The 19,900-nt window shown below is 46.5% G+C and overlaps 1 pseudogene; it reads right to left on the reverse strand.

Annotated features, from left to right (window-relative positions):
- Positions 1-228: 228 nt before the first annotated feature.
- LOC119322739 lies at positions 229-1,288 on the reverse strand (annotated as a pseudogene).
- Positions 1,289-19,900: the final 18,612 nt, after the last annotated feature.

The raw sequence follows: 19,900 nt of genomic DNA on the forward strand, positions 1-19,900 counted from the left end.
CTCGCCAAACTCGAACTGGCATAGCAGGATCGGATCAAAGGAAATTAGCCTTTCTTCCATCAACATGAATTGCTTTGATTTCACAGTTCAAGAGGATGGTGTGGGCAACGTCTCTACATCCGTGGGCCGGTAGGCCAGCCAACTAACTCTTCAAATGAAGAACTGATTACTCCACATCTTTGAACCTATCATTCCCCATCCTTGCCCATTATTTCTTTTTGTATCACGCTAGGACTTTGCCTCATTTTTTGAGGAAAAATATGGAAGTATAATCTCCTCTCTTTTAGAGGCGTCTTCCAAATCCAATTTAAGATCCATGAGGTCTTTCAGAGATTCGCTTCTCTTTCCATTCAATTCTAGGATCTCTTTGATCCTATGCACAAAAGCAAGGTGCGAGCCCGCGACCCCTCGATCGCTCTCGGAGTCAATCGGCCTAAACCGGGTTATGAGCTCAACAAAAAAAATATTTTTTGAAATTGCCTGCAAAACCGCCTTGCGAGCGCTAGCGTCAGCGCCATCTCCCGATGGATATTTTTTGCGCTTCTCCGATAGAGCCTTGGCCCTATTTTCTTCTTTGTCTATTGGGGAAGAAGAAGAGGTGGAGTAGTAGGCGGATCTCATCCCTCCTGCAGACTTCCCCGTACTCAAAATGACTCTAAGAGACTGTGCTTCCCTACTAATCGCATTATGTTCAAGAATCATTGTTTTCATGATCGAATGACAAAATAAATATATGAACTGTATAGGATCATTCGCTGGGATGGGATAAGAATTCTTTTATAGGATTCCCATGGGATCGTAGAATCAACTAAGGATGGAATATGTATTTTTGATCGACCAGCTTCCAGTATGACCGAAGACTTTCTATCTGCATTCAGAATAACCACACAATCAGGTTGTTGGTTCAACCCAAAATTGATCTTCTTCTTTCTTGAATGGAATTTTTTTATTTGCAAAAGAATTGGTCAAAAACGCCCCAATCTTCCATTGAGAATCATTGAAACAATGAGAATTCACATTTCTTAAATAGCTCGCCATTTCTTTCATCATCTCATAAATAAATAAATGATTGGTCTTTAAAAAGAAGGAACGGACTTTTTGACGACTGGGAGATCCTATAAAATGAAGAGCGTTTCGTAAACAAATCAGTGTCTTGTCTGAATCTAGAATAGCAATTCCATTTCTTGAACCACGGATATAGACTTTGAAATGGTGATCAGTTACACCGACGGTCGAGATGTGCATTCGTACAAAGTAATTTAGTACAGACTATCGAAAGCATTGTCATGTTGCAATTTGAGTTCCGGAGATACAGGTGGTAAGTTATGAGTAATGTGGGGGAACTTTAAGGCGAGATAGAATACCTAATATGGGAGTGGTTTAAGTGAGAGAATAGCTCCCTTACCAAACCAACTGAGCTATTTGCCATGTTTTTGACAAATGACCTAACTTTGATGTTACGTGCCCGGCTAGCCCGGATCATTCTTAGAGCAATCGAGGTTACCAAAATTACGGCCTTCCGTACAAGAACTGGCACTATTATAACTCACTATGGGCCTCCCGCCTTCTCGAAAGAAACTAGATTTTGAAGAAATTACTCTATTTTACACATTTACTTGAAGCGGATTCAAAGAGCTATATCGAGCAAGGAAGGAGTATACTATAATGTAGCTGGATAAGCTAGATACCAAAACTTTGATAAAGATTGAGGCAACCCATTTGAGGAAGAACCGGACGAACCCTTATGGAGATGGCATACACAATCCTTTGACAAACTTTCTAGTTAACATAGAATCTATGAGTTTTTTCTTCTAATTACTTCTACTAATATTATTCAATCTAGTATCCAAGAATTTATTAAGCTCATCCCACAATCACATGTACACATCTTGGATTTTACCGTCTGAAGATGGAAGAAGATTCATTCTCCTACCCATTTCTAAGTCAAGCAAGAGATAACTCATAATTTGATATGCACTCGCACTCGCATATTGGATCACTGGAACCTGATGATAAATACTCACTCCTTAATCCTGAGAAAGGATCTTGGCTATGAAAAAATGGGTCACTAGCTTGCGCAGCAAATTGAATGAAACTTTCGTCTGAAGTAAACATTTCAGTCTGGTGTTTGTTATACCATTTAAGGGCATCATCTAAGTTCGAGAAGTTTTGATACTTAAAGGCTGCATCACATGCTAAGTGTTGACTAAGATTCTTTTTTTCTGACATGTGGTTTTGTGCTTGAGGTTGAGGATGATTAACAGAAAAGAGTAATAAACTTTTGACAAATCACGCTCACAAAAATGCAATACACCTGAACAGTAGATTCTACCACTGCAGTCCATGAATGCCGGCAAATAGAATTGATAACTTTCGTATGCCGATGCAAGTCTTATTACAAAATCTTCATAACTAGCCTACTGCACCTCTTTTAATAATTTATTTAATAGTCTGTTATAGCTACAAGCATTCTTAATACCTTTGATGTTATTGAAGTAGCACTCCCTCAATATGTATGAGGCTTCTATCGGATTTACGCGAGCCAGAGTATTTGGTAAAAGAAGCCCACACTCAACTAAACATTGATGATTCTTTTCCAGAAATCTCAAGAGCCTTTTGTTTATTTCAAACGCTTGAGACTGAAGCCCATTCAAAATATCACACATCTGCTTGTATTCCTTTTTATGTAACTTTATATAGACGTGGTTTAAGTCATGGGAAGTTAATAGCCGCAAGTGATTCTAGATATCCCTCGTGGGTATGCATAAGTAACTTCCTATCAGATCCGATAATGTATCAGGATCAGACCCCCTCTCTTCATGTTGCCAATCCAGGGGTTTGAAAAGCATCGGAAGATTGAGTTTGATTGGGAGCAGATTTATGTTCAAATTGCACATAACATAACAAGAATTCTCTACATACCCTTGACCTTTCTTAAGGACCAGCACTGGATCTACTTTTGTTACTCCCCTATCTGTTGATATATGTAGAACATTTCTTTCAATCATGAATTGGAGCAAGTATTTCCTGATATCATAATGACACTGGAATTTTGCTTTTTCTCTTTTTTGCTAGCCCCTTTGGGCTGAACAACATCCTTAACCGATTCTACCTTACTAGTGAGTACTACTTCCACCTTACCACTACCTGGTGCTTTGTATTGTATAAACCTTGTTTGTTCTCGTACAGTTGAATTAAGTTGATCTATAAATCAAGTAGCCTTAACCGTGGATGATTCCTAAAGTGTGTTGAATACCAAGCCTAGTAGATGAATCATGATAGGCTCAAGCGTATAGATACCAAACATCTTAAGCATAAGTAAGCTACTTGGTAGGCAACCCTTTAGATATTGCTTAGCATTAGGCTGATCTTTATTAATCAAGAACGTTACTATGTTTTTTTGAGAAGTTAAGAACGTTACTATGTTAGGAGTTACTTTAAATAGATTATCCTCATCGAACTTTATTATGCAATTTGCAATTTGATTCTATAAATCTATTAATTCAGTATTGGAAAACACACCATTTTGATTCTTCTTTTCATTAATCAACAACTTTCTAACAGCATCCTGATACATATCAACATTAGAAGTATTTTTCATTTTGTCAATATCCAACAGATTAGCATAGTAATCGTTCCAAAAATCCTTAATAATAAGTGCATTTTGCAAAGATTTCTCATTCTCAATGTGTCATGGGAAACCACGTCCACCAATGGGGCCATGAGCCCCTTTGTGGTTCGGCGGGGGGATGAGCACATTGCACAAAGAGTGGAGAAGCGTAACGCAGCACGGCAGAGATCACACTGGGAGTTTTACCTATGTTTGGGCCGCCGCGAGGCATAAAACCCCACTCCTTCTTTGGTGGATTTATGGTGGGTTGTGGTGGAAAACACAGTGTTCTTGCCTGGCAGGGTTGCCTCGGGGCGAGAGTAGCTACGCGCGTATGAGTGTACTAGGGTCTGAATCCCTTCTATGGTTGCCATGGGCCTCCTTTTATAGATCAAGGGGTCACCACAATGGAAATAAGCCATTATGCACTGATTAGATAGCGAACAGTGCTATCATACCTAACTTTGCAGACGGGGCAAAGCGCATTAAATGCGCCGCTTAGTGTCACATCATGGCTTGCCCAGCAAGCCTTGCTGGGCAGTTTTGCCAACTTTGCACCTGCCTGTTTGACACGTCTCTGGACAGGTGTTATTTGGAGATGATTTCCGTAGGAAGTGGCTGCCATGTGGAAAGAAACAACCAGTTAGTCACTTGGGGGCTTGACACCACACCGATCAATGACTTGCGTCGTTGTGATGTGGAGCGGTGAAGCCTTGGTGGGATGGTTCACCCTTGCTGTGCCTAGCAGGCCTGCCGGGGTAGTCTGGAGTCTTGTCTTTGGGGCAACCTCGGCCTCGCCAGGTTTGCTTGCCCGGCAAGGGAGGCTTTCCCCTTAGTGATATCTTGTATCCTTTGGATTGACTTGGTCGTCTTGATCTGCTCTCTGACTCCTCAAAGAGCTGATCTCTCTTCACTCGGTCTTGTCTTGGATGTTGCAATCTCGATCTTAGGCCTGTGCATAGTCTGGGCAACAGAACCAGGGTTTGTTGCACCGACAGGAGCCCCTGGGTCTGGCCCGAGTGCGCTGCCAAGCGTCGTCGGGGTAGGCCCTAACTAGTGCACATGCAGGAGGGTAGCGATTGCTTGTCCCTTGAGATCTTCTTTGCTTCTTCATTATCCTAAGCCCAGGTCAGCTTCCGATTCTCCCGCATGTCCCTAACTAGTGCACATGCAGGAGGGTAGCGATTGCTTGTCCCTTGAGATCTTCTTTGCTTCTTCATTATCCTAAGCCCAGGTCAGCTTCCAATTCTCCCGCATGTCGCGTAATGCCAACTGCAGTGGGGCCACCTTTGTAACGGCCCGTGAATGACTTTAACGGACGGGTGAGTAACTGCCAGTTCACTCTTCCCAACACGCTCTTATCCTTAGCCACGTATGCCACATGCATTGAGTGGGGTAGGTAACGAAGGCGCGTGGTGCAGGAGAGCGTCAAGGCAGGGGCCCGACCTTCTTGGGTTGGTGGAGGAGGATGGTGGTTTCCCATCGGGGGACCAACCCCCAGCCCCAGTCCGCCTATAAAAGGAGGGGCAGGGGAGGAGTGGGAGCATTCATCCACACACCCCTCCTCCTCCTTTCTTTGCTTTCTTCGGGTTATGCCAAAAGGGAGAGCCCGGGGCCAGGCCCCGGGCCCTAGCTTGGGTTTGGTGATGTCGAATGCTCGTGTCTACGCCTCGGGCGTAGGAGAAAGATGTGGCTACGCCTTCTTTGGGGCAGGATCCTTATCCTATCTTTACGCAGGCTTCAGGGAGGTGTGCGGGCGGCACGGTGGTAGTACCGGAGGTAGTGAGGGGAAACGCAAGCGACACCATGTCGCGGCCCATAATGAACGCCAAGCGTGGTAGTCGATCGTGGCCTATTCCCCCTCTCCCTGTGATGTTGGAGGGAAGCCACATAAGCGGTTCATCATCGGTAATGACGAATCCCTCCTCTTGGGGCACTGCCTGTCTGGCGCACAGGAGGGCTCCTTTCCCCATGTATGCTTTTTCAAAGGATGGCGGCCTCCTATCTTCGGGTCATTGGAGACGACCATGCTCTCTTTGGAGCCGCCTGAAGCGCCTGGTGTCCGTTCGAGCTGCCGAAATGGGGGCTTCGAGCGACAACGATGAAGAAGGTGGCGGCAACCCACGACGCGTCAAGAGCGGGGATGATCGCTCCGACGAGGCGTGGTTGCCGGCAGCACCATCATCACCGGCTGGGCTTCCGGCAGCATCAGCATCCGCAACTACTATCCAGTTTCTTCTTCCTAGCTCGGGAATGGCGCCATCCTGATCCTGGGGAGGTGCCGAATCCCAGTCAGGCCTTCCCTCCATCTTCTTCGTCTCCCCCTGTAGTTTCGAATAAGGAGAGTACAGAGTGAAGGATCACAGGCATTTTATCTTTTTTCAATCTAAAATTTGTAGGAACTTGCCAAACTTCAGTTCAAATTAAGTAATCTCTTTTATCCATGTTTGTGCTCTGTAAGATCTTGTACTTGTTGGTTAGCATATTAATGAAAGAGATAAACCTTGCCGGGTACTTGTGCATGTAATATGTCCATGCAGAGGTGAAATGCCTCTATACATTCAAGTAAACAAGTTTCCCTGGCAGGCTATTCTGTCGGTGCCCTCAATTTGTTACTGCGGAGCTAGGCCTGCCGGGCACGAACCTTAGAGTGGGACCAGCCCCCTGCCAACCCCTTTCGCCAAAGGCCACTACGACCATCCTGAATGAAGAAACACTCAAGTTAAAGGATGGGAGCACCTAAGTCTCAAAGGCGGTGAGGCTTTCTTATGCACAAGTACCTACTTACAGAACACATATGGATAAGAGAAAAAACTTATTGTTTTGGCTTGTCGGGGATCGCAACGTAGGCTCATCTTCCCTTCTCCTCTTCGGGACCAAGTCCGCGGCAGGAGCCTGCAGTCTTATGCAGATGAAAATGACGCCTCGTGCAATCTTATCTACATGAACATGCAATGATCATGATATGCTTATGCATGCATGAAATTTGTCGTGGCCCCCTAGCACTTCATTTATTTCTCTGTTGCTCAGGGTCTATACCTGGCTTTGTACAAGGGGTTACATGCAGCTGAGGCAAGGCCTGTACAAAAGAGTGGCGGTTGGGCAGGGACCAATAGCGACGCCTTACGGGTCGAACTTGCGGAGATGCTAAATGTTCCATGAGTTTTGCAATTTAATGCCATCCCCGGTCTCCAGACGGACTACGCCTGGTCTGGTGCCTCGTACTAATCGGTAAGGGCCTTCCCACTCCGGTGTCAACTTGTTTGTACCCTTGGCGAACTGAACATGCCTAAGTAGAAGGTGAAGGAAATACGCCCTCGAGGCAATAACAAATTTTGTATTTATATTTCCTTATATCATGATAAATGTTTATTATTCATGCTAGAATTGTATTAACCGGAAACTTAGTACATGTGTGAATACATAGACAAAACAGAGTGTCCCTAGTATGCCTCTACTTGACTAGCTCATTAATCAAAGATGGTTAAGTTTCCTAACCATAGACATGTGTTGTCATTTGATGAACGGGATCACATCATGTCGGTGTACAAAAGTAGGGGCTCTCCTTTTGACCCCTTTACTTGTGCACGGGCAGTCAGAGCCGCGCGCCATGGCCACACTTAGCAAAGCAAAGGAGGGAAGCCAGAGAGAAGCCAAAGCATAAGAAAAACAAGACAACGCCAAGACCAGAAACGCAAGACAAGCGAAGCGCCAAGGTAGGCTCCCCAGGCAGGCCCTTTGCCGGGGCAGCCTCCGCGACCCTAGCAAGAGCCTTGCCGGGGAAGCTTGCCCAACACCAGCAGAGCGAGCCACCCTTGAGCCCAAGGGTTCCAAACACCGTAAACAAACTACATTGGAGCCAGGGCTCAGCAGGCACCTCAGTGGTGGCATGCAGATCTTTGTCAAGTACGCGAGATCAGATGAGGACCAAAAGGCGGCGACCCTCGGCTGGATTCTGGCCGAGGAAATTCACAAGACCCCCGGCAAGCGTCTTACCGGGGACGACTGCAACGCCATGGCAAGACACTTGCCGGGCCCCCGGCAAGGCCCTTGCCGAGGACATCAGTGGGGCCACAGCCAGGCCCGCGTCGACCAAGACTCCGCCCCCACTCGCATGCAGCCGCCAGCCCAACCAGCTGGGCAGGCACCTGCGTGGCAGCATGCGGCTTCCACGCTAACTCAACAAGCACCTGCATGGTGGCATGCAGATCCTCGTGAAGACTCCACCACCGCGCCACCTCAGCAGCCTACCTGCCTACATGGCGCTGCACGCATTGCTGGCCTGGGCGCGTGTCAAGACGAGGCGGAGCGGCGGCGGACGGGACGGGCCTCGTTCCCGTCCCCGATAAAACTAATGGACACCTAAGTAGCGCATTTAATGCGCTTTGTCCCGTAATGCCGAGCGATAAGCTTGTGCATTGTATGCCTTTCCACCGTCTGTGTGCCACTGTGGCAACCCCTTTTGCCTATAAAAGGAGGCCCAAGGCATACTGGAGGGGGATTCGGCTCTTTTGAACTGCACGATGACCATAGCTAGTTCGAGAGCTCATGAACACTCAATACATCCACCAAAGCAGGACTAGGGTTTTACGCATCCTTGCGCCCTGAACCTGGGTAAACGATCCTTGTGCTAGCTCCTAAACCTGATCTTCTCACGACCTCGCGCCCGCCAACCGTAGAAGGGATCCCAGTGACCCCATAGGTGTCGTTCCCACCGACATCTTTGGTGTGCCAGGTAGGGGGCGCAGTTTCCAGAATCTGGTTTAGCAGCTAGCTTAGCAGTTCCTCATGGCCATGGTTTCTAAAGAAGAAGATGGCCAAGATATTAGCGCCGCCTGTAAGCGCGAGGGGCGCCAGTGCGGCGACAGGAAAGCTAACTCATGCCGAACTTTAAATATTTCCTTTTTAAATAAGGTTATTCCCCTCGGAGATCTCGTTCTTTGTATGGGAAACCTGCACGCAAAGGGGCCCTCCCGCAATTGGCAATGCCCTTGTTCTATTTCGAGTCCGCTCAACAGCTCAAGCGGCCGTGTCGAGAGTGGCAGGGTAGCCTTTCGCAGTTGGTAGCGCTCTCGATTCTGACTCGAGTCAAGCTCGACAGTTCGAGCGGCCGCGTTAAGGGCGTTAAGGTGGTTCGCCCGGCAGCTAGCACACCCGGCAGGCCATTGGGGATCCGTCCTCGAGATGCCGCCCTGGGTTTATGGGCCGACAAGCCTACCCGGTTAACGTAGGGTGGACATACAAAGGAAAATCGAACAGGAAAGTAACATGCATAATATCAAAAGTACTGCAGAGTTATATTACATAAAATGTTGCCGCGGTTCTAACTAAAGATGGAAATTGTCGTGGTCATGAACCTGCAGCGGCAATGAGAAATGGGGTGCCTAATCCCGGTGCTGGCCCTCCACCCTCTGGATTCCGTCGATGCGGCTGATGATGGGTTTGATACGCTCCTTGAGAGCCGCAATGTACGCATCCTCGGGCAAGCTCTCCAGCACGGCTTCGAAGTCGAGGTCAGGATTCTAGTGCGCCACCTTGGCGAGGACCTTGGTCATGGCACCACGGCAAAGCCTTCGGGACTCATCGGCCAGGGAGGCCGCCCGATTGGAGTGAAGCTACTCCAGGGCCCCGAGGACGCCCTCGAAGAAGACAGTCAGCTTGGCGTTGGGGCTCACGTTGCGCTCTGGGGTATACCTCACATTTGGCATCCCCATGGTAGCCAGTTGTGTGGTGATCCTGCCGGCGACGTTCTCGAGGCGCCAGATCCAGCGATTCTCGCCCTCCACAAAGTCCTTATGGTTGGCAATCTCGTTCTTCCGCAGCTGCTTCTTGGCCTCCAGATTCTTGGCCAGGGTCCCTTCCCGGGCCTTGGCCTCCGAGAGAGTCTTCTCAAGATCCTCCAACTTCAGCGTCAGATCTTTGATGGAGTCGTTGCCCTTGGAGACCTACTCAGCCTTTCCAAGGACTGCGCCCTGCGCCTCCACCAGGGCACCGTTGAGCGTGTTCTTCTCCTTGGCCAGCTTCAAGGTCTGGTCCTTCAGCCCATCCCGCTCGACCTCTAGCTCCTTCACCTTGTCGGCGTGAACCAGAGCCTGGGCATCGAGCGCCTCCCTGTGCCTCTGCTCTAGCTCCTAGGTCCGCCGCACAACGAGCTTCTCCACCTCCTCATCCCTGCCGCGGAGCGTTGCGGCAAGCTTCTCCTTGTGAGCGGCAAGGTCCTCTTCGTGGGAGTTCAGCATGGCCTGGTGCTAGGTTCGAGCGGCCTCGACTTCGGTGGCCAGGTTCTTCGCCGTCTCCTAGACCTTCTCGATGTTGGCCTGCTTCATGGTGAGATCCACCTCACGCTTGGTCAGCTTGTCCTAGGCGGCTTTCAGCTCCTCGCAAGCTTGGCGGAACCAAGTTTGCGTCTCGGCGACAGGTCCTTTGAGGTCAGCCTCTGCCTTGTCCACCGTTGCCATCCTGGACTTGGCCTTGTCTAGGCGGGCACGGTGGAGCGCCTGAAGCTTCTAAAAGTTGGTGCCCATGGCCAGGAGAAGCAGCTCCTCTTGGGAACCATCGCCACCGACGCTCGGCTCGTCAACAACCTCGAGCCCGGCGGTGGCAAGCACCTCCTCATCGAACACCTCTCCCTTGATGGGCGCCCTGGAGCTCGACGTCCATGGAAGGTGGACGAAAAGGTCGTCGATCACCTTCAGATACCTGCCGGAGCCAAAGGTAGTGGAGGAGGAAGGCTGGTCATCAACCACCTCCTCCTCGGCAATGGACTTGCCGGCCTTCCCGGCAGGCCCCTTGCCGGCCTCCTCGGCAGTGGCCTGGCCGGACTCCCCAGCGGGCCCCTTGGCGGCGTCCTCGGCAGCGCCCTTGGTGGTCTCCTCGGCAGCAATCTTCTTGGCCTCCGCCGCGGCATCCATGGGGACATCCTCGATGACGGTGTCGATGTCCTCTGGGTCCATCGAGGGGAAATCTAGATACCGAGAAGGGGATGGGGCGAGGCCAAGATCAAGATTCAGAAAGAACAGAAAAAATAGGGACGGAAGGCAAGCGACTTACCCGTGTCGGGCTGGGAAGCAGAGGTCCCCTCCCCACCAACGTTTTGTGTCGAAGCAAAGCCACTAGCACCCATTTTCGCCTCCTTCTCCTCCGTGTGCATGGGCTCGGTGCTTGGTGCCCTTGCCGAGGACGCCCCTGAGGGCGGGATGGTCGATGGGGGCGATGTGTTGGGGGTATCCCTCTATGGCTCCTCCTGCTGCTGTCCTCCTCCAGCAATCACGGCAAGGTTAACACCAAGGGATCATACCCATAACACATGTTGACAAGGGGCGAGTGATGAACTTATGCTGGGGGCTGTGCCGGGGGCTGCTGTCTGGACTGCTCAACACCACCAGTGGTGTGCCAGCAGCGCCTGTCGGGGGCTGGTCGCCCGCTGAGGCCTTGTCCCTCTTCACCGTCTGGGCCAGCATCTCCGCGTCCCCGCAAAGATGAAAACAAGTCAAGATAAGCAGCACGGTCTGAGGGGATGGAGATGACAGAATGGAACAAGATACTTACTCATCCTCCACCTCCTCCTCTGTTGCTTTCCTCTTCCTCTGTGGGCTGAGGGAACCGAAGTCGAAGATGACCCCCGCGTCATCATCTTCCGGGGAAGGGGAAGCTGATGGAGTCTGAGGACGCTTGGACGAAGAAGAGGAAGTTGCTCTCTTCTTTGCCACCGCGGCCTTCACCGACTTCTTTGCCGCTGCGGCCCTTGTCTGGAGCCCAGACCCCTCTTGGGCTTGCCTCAGTTGTACGGCCCTGCCGGGCCAGACCGGCTCGCCAGAGGTGGCCCACCGCAGGACTCGCCCTCTCCCCGTGGTCGGAGGGTCGGTAGCCTCGGCCTCCTCCTCCTCCTCCGATGATTCGTCAACCACATCTTCGACGAAAGGGGCCCCGGTGCCGGTGCTGCTGGCCTCCCCAGCGGACTCCGCCCACTGGGCGAGCTCATTCTCCTCCGCCTCTGCCACGGCCTTGTCCTCCACGCCGTCGGCGCTCCCGGCCTCCCTGGCGAGCTCCGCCTCCGCCGCCCTGGCGGCAATATAGTCCAGCTCCGCCTGGGTGGTGTCCTGGACAAGCCGCGGCTCAGCACTGACGTACATCTCCTCCAAGGTGTCGAATAACTGCTGCACCTGATCCTCTCGCATCTCGGCCCAGCTTGGGACGAGGCCGTGCGCGTTGAACTCCGGCATCATGGCGATGATGTCATTCCGACGCAAGTTGTTGCTTAGTGGGACCACCCCCGCTGGCAACTTGAACAAGGGCCCACTGGCGGGCTTGCCGGCCTTCGCGGCAGCCCTCATGATGTCGGTGGCGTTCATGAAGAGCCAGGCTGGCCTCCCCTTTTTGTGCAGCAGAGCGATTTGGCGGCGGATGAAATCTGCCCCGATCATCTCAAGGGTGAGCCCTACCTCGGTGAGAGGAAGAATCCCGGTGGTGGCAACCGTGAGCTTCTTGTCATTGACGTCGACAACATTCCAGTCGCTCCCGCAGATCGGCAGCGCATGGCAGACCCGACAAAAGTCCGGCAGATCCTTCTCTTCAATCCAGCACCACTGGCCCCGCCACTCCTCCCACCTCTCCTTCTGGGTGCCGTCTGGATATGTCTCTTTCTCCTGGGTCCTTGGAATCTAGGCGACACAACCGGAAATGGCGCCCCCTTTCTGGATATGAGGGAAGAAGTAGTGGCGGAAGAGCGTCGTGTTGGGATGCACCCCAGCGAAACCCTCGCAGAGGTGCGCAAAAAGAGCCATGCATGCCACGGCATTTGGAGTGAAATCCAAGAGGCGGAAGCCATAGGTGTGCATGATGTCGCTGAAGAAATCGGAAAAAGGGGGACAAAGCCGCAGGAGAAGTAATCAACAAAGAACGGATACCGATTCGGGCCGGCTTCGATGAAGGCGTCGGATGACGCGCGTGGCCGAGTGCCCCGTCGTCTCGCTTCCCGTCTTGCACCCCCATAGGTGCTTGAAGTAGTTACAGAGTTCGACCGCGTCGACCGTCAACGAGAAGTAGGTGTGCTGCGTCCGCCACACCGCCAACTCGCTCTCCGGCGGCTCCTTCTCCCCGACATCCTTGGCCACTCCCTTGCCTCTGTTGGTTTTGGGTGCCATGGCGGCTGCAAGAAGCGGGGAATGGAGGATGGTGGAGGCGCGGCGGCGGCGAGCGAAGGCAAGAGCTTGAGAAAGGGGAAGAAGGGGATGGCCGTTCCGAGATTGGGGAGAGCACGAAGTGTAAATGAGCAGCGCGCCCGCGGTTATTCCTTTTTACGGGGAAGGCGAGGGCCGCATCTTTTCCCATTAACCACGACGTGACGCATGCGTGCGGGAACCGCCCCACGCATGACCCCCACGTCACACACGACCCTCCATGTCGCGCGTTCGACGCGGGTTGTTGCTACGTCTTGAGCTTGCGTTGGTTTTCCTTGAAGAGGAAAGGGTGATGCAGCAAAGTAGCGTAAGTATTTCCCTTAGTTTTTGAGAACCAAGGTATCAATCTAGTAGGAGGCTCCTCAAAAGTCCCATGCACCTACACAAACAAACAAAGAACTCGCAACCAACGCAATAAAGGGGTTGTCAATCCCTTCACGGCCACTTGCGAAAGTGAGATCTGATAGAGATAGTATGATAAGATAAATATATTTTTGGTATTTTATAATATAGATGCAAAAAGGTAAAGATGCAAATAAAAGTAGATTGAAAGCTTATATGATAAAACATAGACCCGGGGGCCATAGGTTTCACTAGTGGCTTCTCTCAAGATAGCATAAGTATTATGGTGGGTGAACAAATTACTGTCGAGCAATTGATAGAAAAGTCAATAATTATGAGATTATCTAGGCATGATCATGTATATAGGCATCACGTCCGCGACAAGTAGACCGACTCCTGCCTACATCTACTACTATTACTCCACACATCGACCGCTATCCAGCATGCATCTAGAGTATTAAGTTCATAAGAACAGAGTAACACATTAAGAAAGATGACATGATGTAGAGGGATAAACTCAAGCAATATGATATAAACCACATCTTTTTATCCTTGATGGAAACAATACAATACGTGCCTTGCAACCCTTTCTGTCACTGGGTAAGGACACCGCAAGACTGAACCCAAAGCTAAGCACTTCTCCCATGGCAAGAAAGATCAATCTAGTAGGCCAAACCAAACTGATAATTCAAAGAGACGTGCAAAGATAACTCAATCATAAATAAAAGAATTCAGATAAGATTCAAATATTTCTCATAGATAAACTTGATCATAAACCCACAATTCATCGGATCTTGACAAACACACCGCAAAAAGAGTTTACATCGAATAGATCTCCATAAGAGAGGGGGAGAACATGGTATTGAGATCCAAAAAGAGAGAAGAAGCCATCTAGCTAATAACTATGGACCCGAAGGTCTGTGGTAAACTACTCACAACTCATCGGAGGGGCTATGGTGTTGATGTAGAAGCCCTCCATGGTCGATTCCCCCTCCGGCGGAGCGCCGACGAAGGCTCCAAGATGGGATCTTGCGGATACAGAAGGTTACGATGGTGGAAATTGTTTTTCGTTAGCTCCCTGGATGTTTTCAGGGTATGTAGGTATATATAGGAGGAAGAAGTACATCGGTGGCCGTCTAGGGGGCCCAGGAGACAAGGGGCGCGCCCAGGAGGGTTGGGCGCGCCCTCCTATCTCCTGGCCACCTCGATTGCTTCTTGACTTGCACTCCAAGTCCTCTTGATCAGGTTCATTCCAAAAATCACGCTCCCGAAGGTTTCATTCTGTTTGCACTCCGTTTGATATTCCTTTTCTTCGAAATACTGAAATAGGTAAAAAAAAGGAATACGGGCTGGGCCTCCGGTTAGTAGGTTAGTCCCAAAAATGATATAAATGTGTAAAATAAAGCCCATAAACATCCAAAAGGCGTAATATAATAGCATGGAACAATAAAAAATTAGAGATACATTGGAGACGTATCAAGCATCCCCAAGCTTAATTCCTGCTTGTCTTCGAGTAGGTAAATGATAAAAACAGAATTTTTGATGTGGAACGCTACCTAGCATAATTCTCAATGTAATTTTTTTATTGTGGCATGAATGTTCAGATCCAAATGATTCAAAATAAAAGTTCATATTGACATAAGAAATAGTAACACTTCAAGCATACTAATCAAAGCAATCATGTCTTCTCAAAATAACATGGCTAAAGAAAGTTCATCCCTACAAAATCATATAGTTAGGCTATGCTTCATTTTCGTCACATAAAAATGTTCCCAAATTCTACACCCCCGATGACAAGCCAAGCAATTGTTTCGTATTTAAATAATCTCAAACATTTTCAACTTTCATGCAATACATGCGCGTGAACCATGGATATAGCACTATGGGTGGAATAGAAATGATGATGGTGATTGTGTGGAGAAGACAAAAAAGGAGAAAGTCTCACATTGACGAGGATAATGAACGGGCTATGGATATGCCCATCAATTGATGTCAACATGAGGAGTAGGGATTGCCAAGCAACGGATGCACTAGGGCTATGAATGCTCAACAAAAAGAAACTAGTGGGTGTGCATCCAACTTGCTTGCTCACGAAGACCTAGGGCATTTGAGGCAGCCCATCGTAGGAATATACAAGCCAAGTTCTATAATGAAAAATTCCCACTAGTATATGAAAGTGACAACATATGAGACTCACTATATGAAAAACATGGTGTTGCTTTGAAGCACAAGATATGAGACTCACTATATGAAGAACATGGTGCTACTTTGAAGCACAAGTGTGGAAAAAGAGATAGTAACATTGCCCCTTTTTTTCTTTGGCCTTTCTTTTGTTTCTTTTGGCCTTTCTTTTTTTTCCTTTTTTTTCTTTGGGACAATGCTCTAATAATGATGATCATCACACTTTTATTGATTACAACACATGAATTACAACTTGAAACTAGAACAAGGTATGACTCTATATGAATGCCTCTGGCGGTGTACCAGGATGGTGCAATGAATCAAGAGTGACATGTATGAAAAATTATGCATGGTGGCTTTGCCACAAATACGATGTCAACTACATGATCATGCAATGGCAATATGACAAAAGTAATGTATGTCATGATGATGATGAACGGAATGGTGGAAAGTTGCATGAAAATATATCTCGGAATGGCTATGGAAATGCCATAATAGGTAGGTATGGTGGCTGTTTTGAGGAAGATATAAGGAGGTTTATGTGTGATAGAGCGTATCGTATCACGAGGTTTGGATGCACATGCGAAGTTTGCACCAACTCTCAAGGTGAGAAAGGGCAATGCACGGTACCGAAGAGGCTAGCAGTGGTGGAAAGGTAAAAGTGTGTATGATCCATGGACTCAACATTAGTCAAAAGAACTCATATACTTATTGCAAAAATTTAGAAGTCATCAAAAACCAAGCACTACACGCATGCTCCTAGAGGGATAGATTGGTAGGAAAAGACCATCGCTCGTCCACGACCGCACTCATAACGATGCACAAGCCAGGTACACTTCATGTTTCAAATTTGTTACACAACTTTAACCATACGTGCATGCTACGGGACTTGCTAACTTCAACACAAGCATTCTTTAAATTCATAATCACCCAACTAGCATGACTTTAATATTACTACCTCCATATCTCAAAACAATTATCAAGTATCAAATTGATCATAGCATCCAATTCACTTCCTATGATAGTTTTTATTATACCCAACTTAGATGCCTACCATTCTAGGACCAAATTTATAACCATAGCAAATACCATGCTGTTCTAAGAGACTCTCAAAATAATATAAGTGAAGCATGAGAGACTAGCAATTTCTACAAAATTAAGCCACCGCCGTGCTCTAAAAGATATAAGTGAAGCACTAGAGAAAAAACTATTTAGCTCAAAAGATATAAGTGAAGCACATATAGTATTCTAATAAATTCTAATCAAGTAGGCTTATCCCAAAAGGTGTGTACAGCAAGGATGATTGTGGAAAACTAGAAAGCAAAGACTAATATAATACACGACGCTCCAAGCAGAACACATATCATGTGGCGAATAAAAATATAGCTCCAAGTAAAGTTACCAATGAACGAGGACGAAAGAGGGGATGCCTTCCCGGGGCATCCCCAAGCTTAGGCTTTTGGCTATTCTCGGATATCTTAGGGTTCCATGGGCATCCCCAAGCTTAGGCTTTTGCCACTCCTTATTCCATAGTCCATCAAATCTTTACTCAAAACTTGAAAACTTCACAACACAAAACTGAACAGGAAATCTCATAAGCTCCATTAGTGAAAGAAAACAAAACCACCACATAAGGTACTGTAATGAACTCACTATTTATTTATTTTGGTGTTAAATCTACTGTATTCCAAGTTCTCTATGGTTCATACCACTTAATACTAGCCATAGATGCATCAAAATAAGCAAACAACACACGAAAAATAGAATCTGTCAAAAACAGAACAGTCTGTAGCAATCTGGAACTAACGCAAACTTCTGGAACTTTAAAAATCCTACCAAAATAGGAAGTCCTGGGAAATTTTTCTAATGATCAGCATCAAAAAGAATCAACGCAAAATCACGTTTCTGTGATTTAACAAAACTAATTTCATGTGCGCAAAGTTTCTGTTTTTCAGCAGAATCAAATTAACTATCACGATAGGTTATCCTATAGGTTCTACTTGGCACAAACACTAATTAGAACATAAAAACACATCTAAACAGAAGTTAGATGCAAAATTTATTACTAAACAGAAACAAAAACAAAAAACACAAATAAAATTGGGTTGCCTCCCAACTAGCGCTATCGTTTAACGCCCCTAGCTAGGCATAAAAGCGAACATAGATCTAAGTAGTGCCATCTTTGGCACTCAATTCATAAGTAGCCCGCATGATAGATTCATAAGGTATTTGACTTTATTTCTTTGAAAGTGCTCCATGCCTTTCCTTAATGGAAATTGGAATCTAATATTCCCTTCCTTCATATCAATAATCACGCCAATCGTTCTAAGGAAAGGTCTACCAAGAATAATAGGGCAAGAAAGATTGCAATCTATATCAAGAATGATAAAATCTACGGGCACCAAATTTCTATTTGCGACAATGAGAACATTATTGATCCTTCCCATTGGATTTTTAATGCTGGAATCCACAAGGTGCAAATTTAAAGATCAATCATCAAGATCATGGAAACCTAGGATATCACATAAAGTTTTCGGAATCGTGGAAACACTAGCACCCAAATCACACAAAGCAAAACACTCATGATCTTTAATTTTAATATTTGTAGTAGGTTCCCACTCATCATTAAGTTTTCTAGGTATAGGAACTTCCAAATTAAGTTTTTCATCATAAGATTGCATCAAGGCATCAACGATATGTTTGGTAAAAGCTTTATTTTGACTATAAGCATGAGGAGAATTAACAACAGATTGCAACAAGGAAATACAACCTTCTAAAGAACAATTATCATAATCAAATTCCTAGAAATTCGAAATAGTGGGTTCAATGCTATTTAAAGTCATGACCTCTCCAATCCCACTTTTACCAAATTTAGCATCAAGATCTAAAAACTCCGAATTATTGGGACGCCTTCTAACTAAAGTTGACTCATCTCCAGTCCCATTATTATCAAGATTCATATTGCAAAACAAAGATCTAATACAGGCCACATCAATAACTTTAAGATCTTCATCATTATTTTCATGGAAACTAGAAGAACACGCCTTTACAAAGCAATCTTTCTTAGCACGCAATCTAGTGGTTCTTTCCTTGCAATCATCAATGGAAATTCTCATTGCTTTGAGAGACTCATTGATATCATGCTTAGGAGGAGTAGATCTATGTTTAAGAGAATCAACATCAAGCGAAAGTCTATCAATGTTCCTAGCCAAATCATCAACTTTGAGCAATTTTTCTTCAAGCAAAGCATTAATTTTTTTTTGAGAAATTATAAATTTTTTCACACAATTCTCAAAATCAGAGGGCATATTATTAAAATTACCATAAGAATTATTGTAGGAATTTCCATAATTATTAGAGGAATTACTAGAGAACGGTCTAGAATTAAAGTTTCCTCTAATAAGCATTATTTCCAAAACTATTCCTACCAACAAAATTCACATCCATAGGTTCATTATTATTATCAATCAAAGTAGACAAAGGCATATCATTGGGATCAAGAGGAGAATTTTTAGTAGCAAACAACTTCATAAGTTCATCCAACTTTCCACTCAAAACATTGATTTCTTCTATAGCATGCACCTTTTTACTAGAAGATCTTTCGGTGTGCCATTGAGAATAATTAGCCATAATATTATCAAGAAGTTTTGTAGCATCTCCTAACATAATTTCCATAAACGTGCCTCCCGTGGCCGAATCTAAAAGATTTCTAGAAGCAAAGTTCAAACCGGCATAAAAATTTTGTATGAGCATCCATAAATTCAAACCATGAGTAGGGAAATTGTGAATCATTAATTTCATTCTTCCCCAAGATTGGGCAACATGCACAAAAGTGATTTAGGGACATCATATGTCATCCCCAAATTTTGGTGAAAATTTTGGAGGCATCTATCAAATGGTTGTAGTGCAAAAGAGGCTCCCAAAACTTATGAAAAGTCATTTTAAAGGAATAAGGCTTAGGAAAAACAATTATGCAAATAAAACCATTGATTAGGAATTGTTTTGTTGAGAGAGTATAGAACTCCAATAACATTTTTGGAAAGTTTCCTCTTGAGGTGAAAACTCCACAATATTAAAGAAAAGGGTTCTGAAAACAATAGAGAATCCAGAGAGTAATTTTTTTTTAAAACTCCTCGCAAAATTTAATAATTAAAACATGGTTAAATTTTTGGGGTGTTACAACACTACCCCCCTTAAAATAAAATCTTGTCCTCGAGATTTGCTAAGGGTTGTTAAAAGGAATTTTTTTCTCTTATTAACACAAAAACAAACATCTTACTCCTGTAATTAAAATGTAGCTACAGTGAGAGGGGAATAAGTGGTGCAAAACTACACTGTGGCACACTGGCGAGGCGTGGAAAAATATTTACGGTCAGTTTCTACTATCGGTTACAGTAAATTTAGAATAAACTTCTAAATTACTAAAAATATACGCTGGTCGTACCCGAGAGCACAGTGCTCTCTGTGGCTGACAGGTGGACCTGGGGTCCGCTGTCGGTCTCTCTTCTTCCTCTCTCCCGTGCGCTTTCCCCCGCTTTCTCCACCGGCGACGTCTAGCTCGTAGGGCATCTAGGCCGTACTGCGGTAG

Source organism: Triticum dicoccoides, chromosome 6B (genome assembly GCF_002162155.2).
Source record: "Triticum dicoccoides isolate Atlit2015 ecotype Zavitan chromosome 6B, WEW_v2.0, whole genome shotgun sequence".
NCBI classification, from domain to species: domain Eukaryota; kingdom Viridiplantae; phylum Streptophyta; class Magnoliopsida; order Poales; family Poaceae; genus Triticum; species Triticum dicoccoides.